The sequence below is a fragment of the Mastomys coucha genome, unplaced genomic scaffold (genome assembly GCF_008632895.1).
Source record: "Mastomys coucha isolate ucsf_1 unplaced genomic scaffold, UCSF_Mcou_1 pScaffold12, whole genome shotgun sequence".
NCBI classification, from domain to species: Eukaryota; Metazoa; Chordata; class Mammalia; order Rodentia; family Muridae; genus Mastomys; species Mastomys coucha.
Window position 1 is genome coordinate 70,303,220 of NW_022196894.1, and position 12,955 is coordinate 70,316,174.

A 12,955-nucleotide genomic window follows, 5' to 3' on the forward strand; every position below is an offset into this window, starting at 1 on the left:
AATATTGAGAACAGTGCAGATAGTAGAAGCCTAGATTGTAAAGTTTCAAAGGAAAGCAGAGATTCTACTGAAAGATTTGAGTTCAGAAATGTGTGATTCTATTTAGCTGGGGCTGCAGAATTAGCTATGATTAATAAGATATCAGAACCACAAAAGTAAAACCTTTGTTTTTGTTATTATTTGTTTACTTTACATCCTGATCAAACTTTTCCCTCTCTCCTCTCCTCCCAGTCCTTCTGTCTCATCTCTCCCCCCCAACCCCATCCATACCTCCTCCCCTTCTCCTTAGAAAAGGGAATGCCTCCCATGATCAACCAGCTGAGTCAGAGACACCCCCTGCTCTCACTTTAGGAGTCCCACAAAACAAACCCCACAAATGTTACCTATGTGTCAAGATTCATCCCATGCATGCTCTCTGGCTGGCAGTTCAATCTCTATGAACCCCTATGGGCCCAGGTTAATTGTAAAACCGTTGTTTTAATGGGGCAATTTGGTGATGGTTTGTTAGAGCCTAGAACTTAGCAGTAATTAAGAAAAGAGTAGCATCACAGAGGTGAAATCTTCTGGAAAGGGTTTCCTGAGAGTCAGCACACAGAAGCTGTGTCCCAGAGGCAACCTAGGTTGTACCTTGAGCTGGCAGCTGAACTTGGTAGTGTAAGAGTCACCCAGGTGGTGTTGGCTTGGAAGTCATAAAGGGGTCATGGAAAGCAACTGAGGCTTGCCACTGTGAGAGGTCAGGAGAGGCCATTGGTGAAGGTGCAGCCTCAGTAGCTGTTGAAGGCCCCAGACTGAAGGAGTCATGAAGAGAAGCTGAGGCTTGGCATCATGAAGAGATCCTAGGACAGTCTATGGGTAAAAGTTCAGCCCAGTTGCAGCCCAAGATCCCAGCATTTTGGAGATGCCAGTACCATGGTTTGACTACCAAGAGCAGCAGCAGCAACCATAGAATGGAGCCTATCTAAGCTTAGAAGACAAGCTGTGAGCACTACATAGGAGCTAGAGAAGTGGCCCAAGCCCCTTGTCGGAGGCCAGAAGATGGTCAGTGAATCCCAGGTAATTGGATATTGAGTTATTTTTACTTTTGGAGTTTGGTTTTGCCTTATTCAGACTGTGATTAACCACTTGTTCTTTCCTTTTGAAGCAAGCAAGTATTTAATTTAATTATTTTTTATTTGTTAGGAACCAACAGTTGAGAGACTTTGCAGTTTCAAAGACTAGATTTAAAAATATACTGTCTATTTTTAAAAGACAGAATTTTTAAATGTTTGAATTTTTAAAGATGTGGGACTTAAAATTTGGACTGTTTAGATAGTAATATTGATATTAATGTTCAATCTTGGAGAACAAGAAAGGAAAGGTTTAACAGTGATGTGTTTGTATGTCATGACGTTGCCAAGGAGTCAATTGTAATGACTAAATTTATGTCAAATTGACAAAAACTAGAGTTATCTGAAAGAAGAATGTGTCAGGAATTTGATCACACTGTGAACCCTGAGATTGAGTTATCTACTGAAAAACCAGGTTTCTAATTGTGGTGAGGTTCAGCCCTTTGTACCCACCTTTAATCCCAAACAATGAAGGTAAGGTTAGTTTGTACGAGGTAGCAACCATGTTTGAAAGTGATGTCTAATCAAGTGGCAATGTGAAGAATCAGAGAAAGATCTGACAGAATAGGATCTGTCTAACTCTCCCAAGGAGAGAGAGGAAAGAGACAATGTAAGAGGGAGGAGCAGGGGGAGGGAGGAGGAGGCCATTTTACCAGATAAGTTTACAGAGACAGGTTGCAGAGAGAGAACAAGCTAGACACAGGTGAGTAGAAAGAGAGTATAAAGAGGCCAGAACATTAGAACAGATTGCCAAAATTATTATGAAGCCAAGATAGACCAATTTACTCAGAGGCCAGGAAAGAAGCCACATTAAATTAGTCAGCTTAGAGAGGAGTTGAATGAACCAGCCAGCCAGAGTTCAGAATGAACTAGAAAGAGTGAGCTTATTCAGTAGTAAGGCTCAGAGGCAGAAAACATTCTAGGCCTAAGTTAGATTGTATGGAGGCGAGAAGCTTCCAGGACTAAGCTTAGGTTAATAGACTGGGTCAGTAAGCCTGGGAGACAACAACTATATCAGGATTATTAGTACAGGAGGGAACCTCAATTGAGAAAAGTTCCTTCATAAGATCTTCCTGTGAGGCATATTCTTAATTACTGATTGGTGGGGGGAGGGCTCACAGTCCATTGTGGATGGGACCATCCCTGGGCTTGTGGTTCCAGGTTCTGTAAGAAAACGGGCTGAGCAAGTTATGAGAAGCAAATCCAGTAAACAGCATCCTCCATGGTCTCTGTATCAGTTCCTGCCTCTCCATTCCTGATGTTGGAGTTCTTGTCCTGGTTCCTGGCAGTGGTAGACTGTTACCTGGAAGCGTAAATTAAAAAACCCTTTCCTCCCCAAACTGCTTTGGTCTTGGTGTTTTATCACAGTAACAGCAACCTTATCTAAGTGTGAACTAGACTCACCAACCCTGTAAGTCTGAGAACAAAAAAAGTAGATCATTCTATATGTATTTTAATATAAAGATTATATATGTGTGTGTGTGTAGGTGTGTATATTATATATACATATCAGCCGACCACTCATTATAGTCGGATTCATATAAAGGTTTCATTTTTGCTGTTGCTGGTTTTAGAGATAGGGTTCTCCCCTGTTGCTGAGGTTGGCCTCAAAACTTGGGGGTTCTAGAGATCCTCTGGCACTCTGTCTTGTGTAGCTGGGTCTGCTAATGGAAGCTACTGCTCTGGTTTTGTTGTTGTTTTAATTAGAGTTGACCACAGGCAGTCTTTCTGCTTTTCTTTGTTACTCAGAAACAGCCTGAGGTGCCCACTTCTGGAGAACACTTTGAATAGCCAGCTGCTGAGATTTGGCTTGATTAGTTTATTAGCCAGCTCTGGGCTACACTTCTATGTCTCTCTGGCACTGATGAATGCTGAAAGGAGGAACATATAATAATATAGCATGTGGAGGTACAATAAAGTGCTGTCATCTGAGATTCGTTTGATTAAAAAAAAAAACCATAAATTTACAAATTCAAAGCATTCTAAAATATTAAGAAACAATGTTTTATTTAGATAACAAGCAGAAAATTAAGAAACAGTCAACATCTACTCAGAAGACATTATCTTCTGAGAAACATAACAAAACAAATCCTGAGTTAGCAGATAGACTAGACAGAAGCAGGGACTCTGGCACATGAGTCCCCTTATACTCATGCCCACAACACTCACAGCCACTGTTACAGAACAATGTGTACACAGGCACAGGCATCAACACAGAGCTCAGGCAACCACAGGTGTCAGGTACAGAGGTGCCTCTTTCTACTCTAAAGTTTATTTGATTTGTTTTGTGTTAGTTTTTCTTTCTCGATTGATGAAGATTCACTATGTGGTCTAGGCTGGTCTTGAGTTCGTGGTCATCTTCCTGCTTCAGCCTTCTGAGTGCTGGGATTAGAGGCATGTGCCAAACTTAGCTCAAGGCTGTTCTTTGAGTACAAGAAACAAGCTACTTCCCTTCTTTTGGCACCCCCTTTTCTGTGTAAAAATAGAGCTCCCAATTTGGGTTGGGTAATTCCAAATAAAAGCAGTGTGATTCTTAGGGTTCACTTGTAATTTTTAAAGTTTGGTGGTTTGTTTTTAACCTCTTGGTCAGGAGTAGCCAAACACTCTCTAGAGGGCCATGTTCTCGTCTGCTAAGGCTGTGGTGATAAATTTGCCATAAAGTGGACGAGTTAAACAGCAGAAACTTACTTTCACACAGTTGTGGATGGTAGCCATCCTCCATCAAACCTGCCAAGTTTCATTTCTCTGGGCCTCCTTGGTCTGCAGTGGGTCCTTGTTTGTGTCCTTGTTCGGTGTTCTCTCGGCACAAACACACCGAGTCACTTCCTCTCAGGCAGACACAGTCCCGCCCTTCTGACCTCATTCGTATACTTAATTACCTCTTTAAAGACCCTGCCCTCGAATCAGTCACATTAGAGGTCAGAGGTTCAACATATAAATTTAGGAATGACATAATTCAGTCCAGAATAGGCCAGATGAGAATCATTTTAGGCCAGGAGACCTCAGGGTCCCTGTCATATGTAAGTACTCAGCGTCCCACTGTGGTTCAGAGTGCATATACACAAAAATGTGCATGTCTGTGCTAAAATAAATCTTGAGTGGATAGCCAATATCACATAATTTTTGTGTATTATTAAATACTGTGTTCTTGGTTTTACCATTTACAAAAAATGTTAGACCTTATTACTGGTTTGAAGACAACAAAAGGAAAAGCTGGTGATCAAATTGGTCTGCAGGCCAGACCCTTGTGCTTTGGCTTCTTGTTCTGATCTTCCAAGTTTGGTTTGATGGGTAAAATTCAGAGGGGATCAGTGTCTCTGATCTAGCGTCATAAAAGGGAAATCTCCAATCATCAGGAAAAGAAGGGACACATACCGCAGCCTCTTGGATATTCTATGATAGGCTGAATTTACAGTCTCTTGAGCAGAGCAGTAGAAGAAGTCAACTCTGGTGCTAGGAAATTTTAGTACCTTCTGTAATGATTACTCTCATAAAAAATAGCCAAGCAGTACAGAGTCAATATCTCTTTAAGTTAAGAAAGTCCCAACTGACGGCAATCAGTTATACCTCTGGGAAGGGTTTTTCCAGGTCTCTGAGTTATGTTAAAATCAAATTTCAGATATTCATTTACTTTTTCATTTTCACCTTGTATCCTCTGTTCAGATTTCCCTCTTGGCAGGACACTGTGCATTCTATAGAGGACAAAAGAAGCAGGAGGTAGAAGTGGGAGTTTCTCCATCAGCTGTATTATTTCACCACTATGGTTTAGGTTTATTTAGGACATGACAACATACATCCTGTTTCTCAATACTTTCTCTGTCCTGTTCATGTGTATGGGTGCACACATGTGTAGGTTGGGGCCCAGGATGAAGATTGGAAAACTTTTATTTTTTGAGGTACAGTTCCTGTTAACCCTAGAGCTTGCCAACATAGCTCATTTCCCTTGAGCCAGTTTTCTTCTTGCTCTGAGGGTCTCCCATGTCCTCCTACTGGGGTTGTAACTATAGGCAAGCCACATAGCATTTAAGCATTGAATGCTGATTGTCTTGATTATGTGGCAAGCACTTCTACCCCTCTAATCTGCTCATCATCCTCCTGATATTATTTTTGTGGGTTGCCTTTCTAATAATTTGCCAAAGTCAGTCTCAGTCACAAGCTGTATGAAACAAACAAACAAACAAAAAACCCCAAAAAACAAAAAATAAACCAACTACTGCTTTAGATTTTGAAACATGGCTAACGTTTTAATGTCCTTATACTTCCACACTGAATTTTAAGGCCATAGCATTCTACAGAGGATGGATCATGATCTGTAAAAGAAGAGTTAAGCCTCCATTTGTCTCAAGATGGTAAGAATGATTGACATAAGCACTTCTTCAAAATTGTACCTTTCTAAATATTACAGCAATGGCTTTTAGTAGAGCACAGAAGAGTTCTAACAGCATAGGTTTCCATGGATTAAATACCACTCAGCCAAACTTGTTACCCACACCCATGAACTGACTGACTCCCAAAATCTGAGTAATCTCAAGGTACATTATTTTTAATTGGAGAAGTCAAATAAAAAGTCTCCTCTATTATGCAGTCTGAAGCCCCCACCCCCACCCCCCAACAATTTAATTCTGTGTCTGATGCCTAAAATCTTGCCATCATAAGTAAATTATGTGAAGAAAAATCTGGTGTGTGCACCAAGATCGATCTTCAGTAGGCAAGCTCCTCTTTGCAACAGAGGGGACAAGCAGAGGGCTAACCTAATTCCAGCAGTCCTTACTCATTTTCTATATCCCCTCTCTTGCTGTTGGTCTCAATTCCTTGAACGTGGCTCAGTCCCAGACACCCTTTTCGACTTGGCTTGTGCAAACACCTCTGGTCTGCAGTTTAGAAAGGTTTTGGTAGGGACATCAGCTTGGCTTATAGGCTTTCCTCAGAGGGCTAGTTCACTCCAACTGAGGTTAATCCTGTCGGCTAGCTATGCTCATGGCTGAGATTTTTGTTGTTGTTGTTAGAATTCCAAAAATTCCCAGAATCTAGAATGACTCTTAAATTGTTCAAAGGGGGATATGTGCCCTTGTTGTAATTGGTTGACATTAAGATGGCAAGATTAGACTTGATTATCAGTCAATTCCTGATCCTTTATTTTTTTCCACACAAGGTTTCTCTATGTAGTCCTGGCTGTCCTGGAACTTGCTCTGTGGACCAGGATGGCCTTGAACTCGGAGATCCACCTATCCCTGTCTCCTGAGTACTGGCATTAAAGGCATGTGCCACCACTACCTGGCTCTCCCTTTTTTTTCCCTCACAAATATATTTTTACATTTTTTGAAATTAAAAAATAATTATACCATTTTCCACTTTCCTTTCCTCTCTTGCTTCTCAAATTTATGACCTCTATTTCTTTAATTTTACGTATATATTTGTATATATGCATATTATTAAACATAATACATATAATGCAATATAACTATTATATATTTGTGCCATATAAGTAAATATATATAAATGTATATTACAAAACACTTAGTCCATATGTTACCCTGTGTGCATGTGACTATATGATTTCAACTTGGGGGCTCTTACTTGAGGTAGACTATTTCTCTCACTCTCAGGATTCCATGGTCACCTGTAGTCCTTTGTCTAGTGCTGAAGGTCTCATGTTAGCTGAAGGTTATGCTGAAGGTTCTCTGCCATGTTAGCTTGTCTTATGGATATTGTGCTTGTTGAGGCCATATTTAGGCAGCTGTGTACATGAGCTTTCACAGGCGTAGCTCCTCCAACATTTCTAGGAGATGAAAGCTCACAGCCAACTTCCTACTTCACTCCCCCACCCCTTTTAAAAAATTTCAGCCTTTCAAAGTGAAAGAAGAGACATAATTTAGAGAGAAACAATGAGAAAAAGACGTTAACTACCGTTAGTGGTTTGGAGGACCAGAGAGGAAACTAAAAGGTAATTTTAAGCAACATTTAACAGCAGGGAAATTAAACAACGAAAACAGACTAAAGACACAGTCTCTCTGATGTCTTGATCTTTAAGCAATGAGTTGTATTACAGACTTTGGATCTTTCAAACTGTTAGACAATAAAGAGATGTTTGTTCTGAGCTCCTGATTTGTGGTAATTTGTCAAAACACTGGTGGATACAAATATATTTGCGTGTGTCCTTGTTTTGTGATGTGGGCTTATTCCGCATAACTGATGGGCTCCCAAAAGCAAGCTGTCCCTTTGGGTCCTAGCTTCCGAAGGCATGCAGCATGCATCAGCCAATAATCATGGCAGAAACAAATCCACAGGATCCTTCTCTCCAACTGCTTCCATCCATTTAGGCTGCTGTGAGAAAACACCTCAGGCTGGATAATTTGTAAACAGGAGTGATTTATTGCTCACAATTCTACAGGCTGGGAGGTGTCAGATGGAGATGTCAGGCTGTCGGCTGTGCTGTGAGTGTTGGATCTCTGCTTTGTACAGGAAGGATGCTTTTTTTTCCATAAGGAAAAGGGGGAAAGCGCATCCAGACCATTTTCTTCTCTTGCCATGGCCTAAATTCCCAGGACATGTTTTCTGTGATCAGCAGCCTGCTAGCCTCTAGGCTACTGCAAGGTTTCAGTTATCACTCCATACTGTATCTCGGCCTAATGGGCTTCTTCTGGACTATGTTCCTCAGTAGCTTTGCAAGATGACAGATGACGTCTGTCGGTGCGCCATCACCTTTGGCGTTTCTCAGCTTGTCTCGGCTATCTCTGAGGGTCTATGCCTTTGTCTGTTGGCTGGCAGATCATCCTCGCATTGGACATCATGGGTTCCGTTAGTCTTTAACTGAGCTTTTCAACTCCTACAGCCTCGAATATGACTTCTCTTTTAGATGGTCTTTGGAATTCATTTCAAATTTTAGCTCACAAAGCTCTTCATATTTGCCAGCAATACATAGTGAGTATAGTAAGAACATAAGAGAATGCTTTGAAATATTTAAAAATACTGGGCTTTTTAACCTATAAAACCAGGGAAAATTTCATACCAACTTTACCTTTTGTTGGCTGGTGTAACAGCTTGTAAACATATACGTCACCATGTCAATGATCTGAATCAAATCTGATTTCCAAAACCCCAAGTGGTTGAAGAAAAGAACGGACTTTCACAAGGTGTCCTCTTGTGTCTACGTGCATGCTTCCCTCACATAAGTGCAAATAAATAAATAAATCATTTTAAAAACTCACCAACAAAATATACATTTCTAACCAATTTACTAAGGTACTTTTAAGTGTTTCTATTAAGTAGACATGCAGACCAATCCCTAATAATATTTACACCAAAATACTAATTATTTTTATTTTCTACTAAGAGCATTTTTCACTTAAGAATATTTTTTCAGGGCTGGAGAGATGGCTCAGGGGTTAGGAACGTTGGCTACTTTTCCTGAGGATCCAAGTTCAATTCCCAGCATCTACATGACAGCTCACAACTGTCTGTAACTCCAGTTCCAGAGGATTTGAAGCCCTCACACAGATATACATTTAGGCAAAACACTAATCGATGCTCATAAAATAAAATTAGTTATTTTAAAAAAAAGAATATTTCTTTTGTTGACATTCAAACATTTTAGGGAAAACTTCAAATTTAATGGGCTATATACATCATGGAATTATGTAAATCAATCTCCCATTTATCTTGTGATTCTATGGAAATAAATATGTACATTGCTGTACTTTTAAACATAATAAGAATCAAACAAGAATAATGTAAGGTATGAGTTATGACACCAAGAAGGGAGCAGAAAAATCCCCTCACACTGTTAGACTTTACCATATGCTTTCTTGATCAAATCTTCAAAAAAAAAATTATTTTCTCAGGTTCTGAAAGTTCTTCTCTAAGAGCTAAATTGGAGGAATCTTCAAAGCAGCTGAGAATATTGGCTTAGCCTTTCAAGCAGTATTTACTGGCCCTAGTTAGTGGGTGGGTGAAGACAGGGAATTGCATCTGGAGTTGCAGCGAAAGCTGGAAAGCGGCCTTCTTCACAGGTGTTCCAATTTATAATAATAGCTGTTAACACACACCTGTGTTTCTACACAGACAGAAGATTTTGGCTACTCGACAAAAGTCGTTCTTCTAGAGAAAACTGTCAAGGTTTACCAGGAACAAATACACTTGGCATTAATCATGCCGCATGAAGACTGGGACTATATGCCAGCTATTGACAGAAAGAAGGACGCCAATTTTGTAGAGGACTGCGGAGTTATCTTTACAAGGAAATTTAGAACTTGATTACAGGAAGAAAGTGTTTTTACGTAGTTAAACACCAAAACAGATCAGTTAGAAGCAGAACATGAGTACCTACCTGCCAGCATTGGCTGGGAAATGAGCAAAGGAACCCTCCCTTCCTGAGGGTAGTTCTGTTGCTCTTAAGGATGCTGCTGAGTGCTTTATGAAAATATAGAATGTCTTCAAACTTAAGACTATGTAGGCTAGTGGTATAGCTCCATGGTAGAACATATGTATTTTATGCACCAGACCCTGGGTTCACTTCTCAGCCCTGGGCAGAGGGAGGACAGCCCTAAGAATAGGTCACTTTAATAAAAGTACAAAGTACGTCTTATATTTATTTGTACTGCCACACACACACACACACACACACACACACACACACACACTGCTAAAAAGTCAGTAAATGAAATGTGTTATTTCTGCAGTGTCTAAAACTTTAATAGAAATGCTGTATTCGTTTAGAAATTATAACTAGGTTCAGCACTGTGCCTGACCCATCACCTCGTAATTTTTATTGAACTTTATTTTTCTTCTTAAAAAACAAAAAAGTATGTGGCTGAACAAAGTGGAGGGAGGAAGTGTGGAGGTGACTATTTATAATGAGCTGGGCCAGTTTAGGATGTAGGCTCCAAGTACTATATCGGCATCCGTCTCAGTCAGCTGCTGGTAGAGCCTCTCAGAGGACAGCCATGCTAGGCTCTGGTCTGCAAGCACAGCATAGCATCAGTAATAGTGTTGGGCTACTCATGGGATGGATCCCATGTTGGGCCAGTCACTGGATGGCCTTTCCTTCAGTCTTTGCTCCATTTTCGTCCCCACATTTCCTTTAAACAGGAACAATTCTGGGTTAAAGTTTTTGAAGGTGAGTGGATGGCCCCATCCCTCCACTGGGGGGCCATATCTATTTACTAGAGGTGGTCTCTTCGGTTCTATCTCCTCACTATTGGACATTTTGGCAAGGTCCTCCGCATTGAGTCCTGGGAGCCTCTCACATCTGAGGTTTCTGGAACTTTCTAGAGGTTCCCCCACATTCCCCTGCTGCATATTTCCATCCATTCTTCTGGAGACTTTCTTTAGCAATTATTTTAAGTGTAGGTTGAACAAGGCAGAGTCCTTCCTGGAAGACGGGGTGTGGGGGGTGACGTTTCAGGTCCTCTCCTCCTCTTGCTATATAACCATCTCTCTTGGCTTTTCTTTCTCTTTTCCCCCTTTCTACTTTCTTGATCCTTTTGTTTATTTTCCCAGAATCCTCCACCTTTTAGTATACCATAATAAAAGCCAACACATGTGAGCGCATTGATTCCGGTGTCTCCTTTCTTCAAATCTTCCTTCTGCTGTCACCTACTCTTGCAGACATGCTTGTGCTCTGGGAGGTTGTGTAAGCCTAGAGTCTCCCTTCTGCTCACTCCCTTAAACGTCCCCCTTTCTGCCTCCTATCATTTCACAGAAATGGTTCTAATTAATGTCAGTAACAATCTGTCAGGAAGACAGACAGCAGCCACTCGTCTGTCTTCGTCTCACGCAGTCACTGGCTCTTGGCACAGTTTGCTGTGCCCACTCTGTTTAACAGTACCCTCTGGTTAAGCATTCTCCAAAGAATTAAAGCTTAACCTTGAAGAATTTGAGATCCTTCATGTCTTGCTTATCCTTGAGCTTTTGAAGAAATTCCACAGCCAGGTCTACCAGTCAGCTTCTTTCATCATTATTTGTAGCAGTCTACCAACTTTGGAAAGGATTCCTCTGCTGTTCATGCTTTTAAATATTATTTATAATTCTTACGTGTGTTTGTGTATGATGTGTGTATATGAGCACACGTAGTGCTGTGCTTCTGTGAGGCCAGCAACTTATTGAAATACGTTCTCTCCTTTCACCATTTGTGAGTTCTGGGACTGAACTCAGGTTTCTAAGCTTACATAGCAATGACCTTTTCCCATGAACCAACCGATGGGCCCATAGCTTCTGATTTTTAAGTTTGGAAAATTTCAAATATCTACAAGAATGTTCATAGAATCATTAATATCATAAAGTTGGAGTGTTAGTATTTTTCCTTTCTTGTGATATTCCGTAATACATTTTCTTTTTTGTTTTGTTTGTTTTGAGCCAAGGTCTGTGTAGCCATGGCCGTCTGCATGTCTCCGTGTAGACTAAACTGGCTGGCTGATTGCAGAATTTTTATTTGCCGCTTTTATTTGATTTTTCTTTTTCAGTTGGGCTCCTATACCTGGTAAATCATATTTATTATATTTTCTCCTAATTCTGAATTGCAGTTTCCTTTTGTTACTCTTGTTTACTCACTTCTTGGAAACCTCCGCCCACTAAATCTAATACCTTGGCCTACTCAGTGGTTTTAATGGTTTTTTAAAAAAAATCCCCCTAGTATTGCTTGTGCTCCCCTATTTCTTTGAATGTTTTGAGAATTTTGTTGGGAAAATGGATCTTGTTTATAGGGACCTGCTGTTTAGCCCACCTGGCCTGGAAATTATTATGTAGGCCATACAACCCTTGAAATAAAATCCACTACGCTAGTGTCCCAATATTGGAATTACAGGTGTGTTCTACCAAATCTGGCTTAAACATGACATTTTATTGAATATAACCTGATAACTCTAGATTCCGGGACCTCTGTTTTTCAGGATTTCAGTCAAATTATTTTTCTCTTACTGTTGTACGAAGTTGCCAGGAGTGAACCTGCAGATCAGACCCTCCTCCAGTTGGCACATGGCAATATATCTGCTTAGCTATAGCCATATCCTTCATTTTAGTTTTTAGCCTGGACTCTTGGGGGAACAGCTCAGCATAAGTGTGCATTAACAGTTAGATGCCTCAGCATAGAAGCAGCTCAAACGGTGAACAGACCTTCTGAGAATGAAGCCTTGTAATTGAGGCAGAGGTTATTTCTCTGATTCTTTAGACCTTTCATATAAACCCAAGCGGACTCTGAGTCAACCAGCACTGTGTGAAGAGCCAAGCCTTACAGGTTTCCTGTTCCCATATACAACAGTACTGCCAGTCAAGAATCACATATAGATATTTTACAATGCTGTGATGATTTATATATGCTCGGCCCAGAAAGTGGCACTATTAGGAGGCGTGGCCTTGTTAGAGTAGGTGTGTCACTGTAGTCATTGACTTTAGTACCCTTGTCCTAGCTGCCTGGAAGCCAGCCTTCTAGCAGCCTTCAGATGACTACGTAGAACTCTCAGGCTGCCATGCTGTGATGATAATGGACTGAAGTTCTGAACACGTAAGCCAGGCCCAAGTAAATGTTGTCCTTATAAGAGTTGCCTTGGTCATGGTGTCTGTTCACAGCAGGAAAGCCCTAATGAAGATGAATGCTTTCATGTTTTGAACTGCCTCCTTACATTTCTGAGTACTACTGACCCTACCAAGTCCCAAACCTCCAGTTTGTGTGGCTGTTTTGTTTTGTTTTAACCTGTATTTTTTTTTTCCGAGACCATTTTCCTTTTACAGACAAAGACTGTGTAGTTAAACTTTCTCTCTAATTCAGATGAATTCAGCCCTGTGCAGTTTTGAGAAATAGCCCAACCCTCATACCATCAGAGCATCACCAGGGCTGGGGCCGGGGGGGGGGGGGG

The 12,955-nt window shown here is 40.8% G+C and overlaps 1 long non-coding RNA gene across 2 annotated transcripts in view; it reads left to right on the forward strand.

Moving 5' to 3' along the window:
• The first annotated feature begins 754 nt into the window (after positions 1–754).
• The window catches only part of LOC116086497, a 27,142-nt gene continuing 14,941 nt past the window's right edge, over positions 755–12,955 (forward strand). For both annotated transcript variants that reach the window (XR_004116956.1, XR_004116957.1), the window contains exon 1: positions 755–1,053. This is a non-coding gene — a long non-coding RNA (uncharacterized LOC116086497). The remainder of the gene's footprint in view (positions 1,054–12,955) is intronic.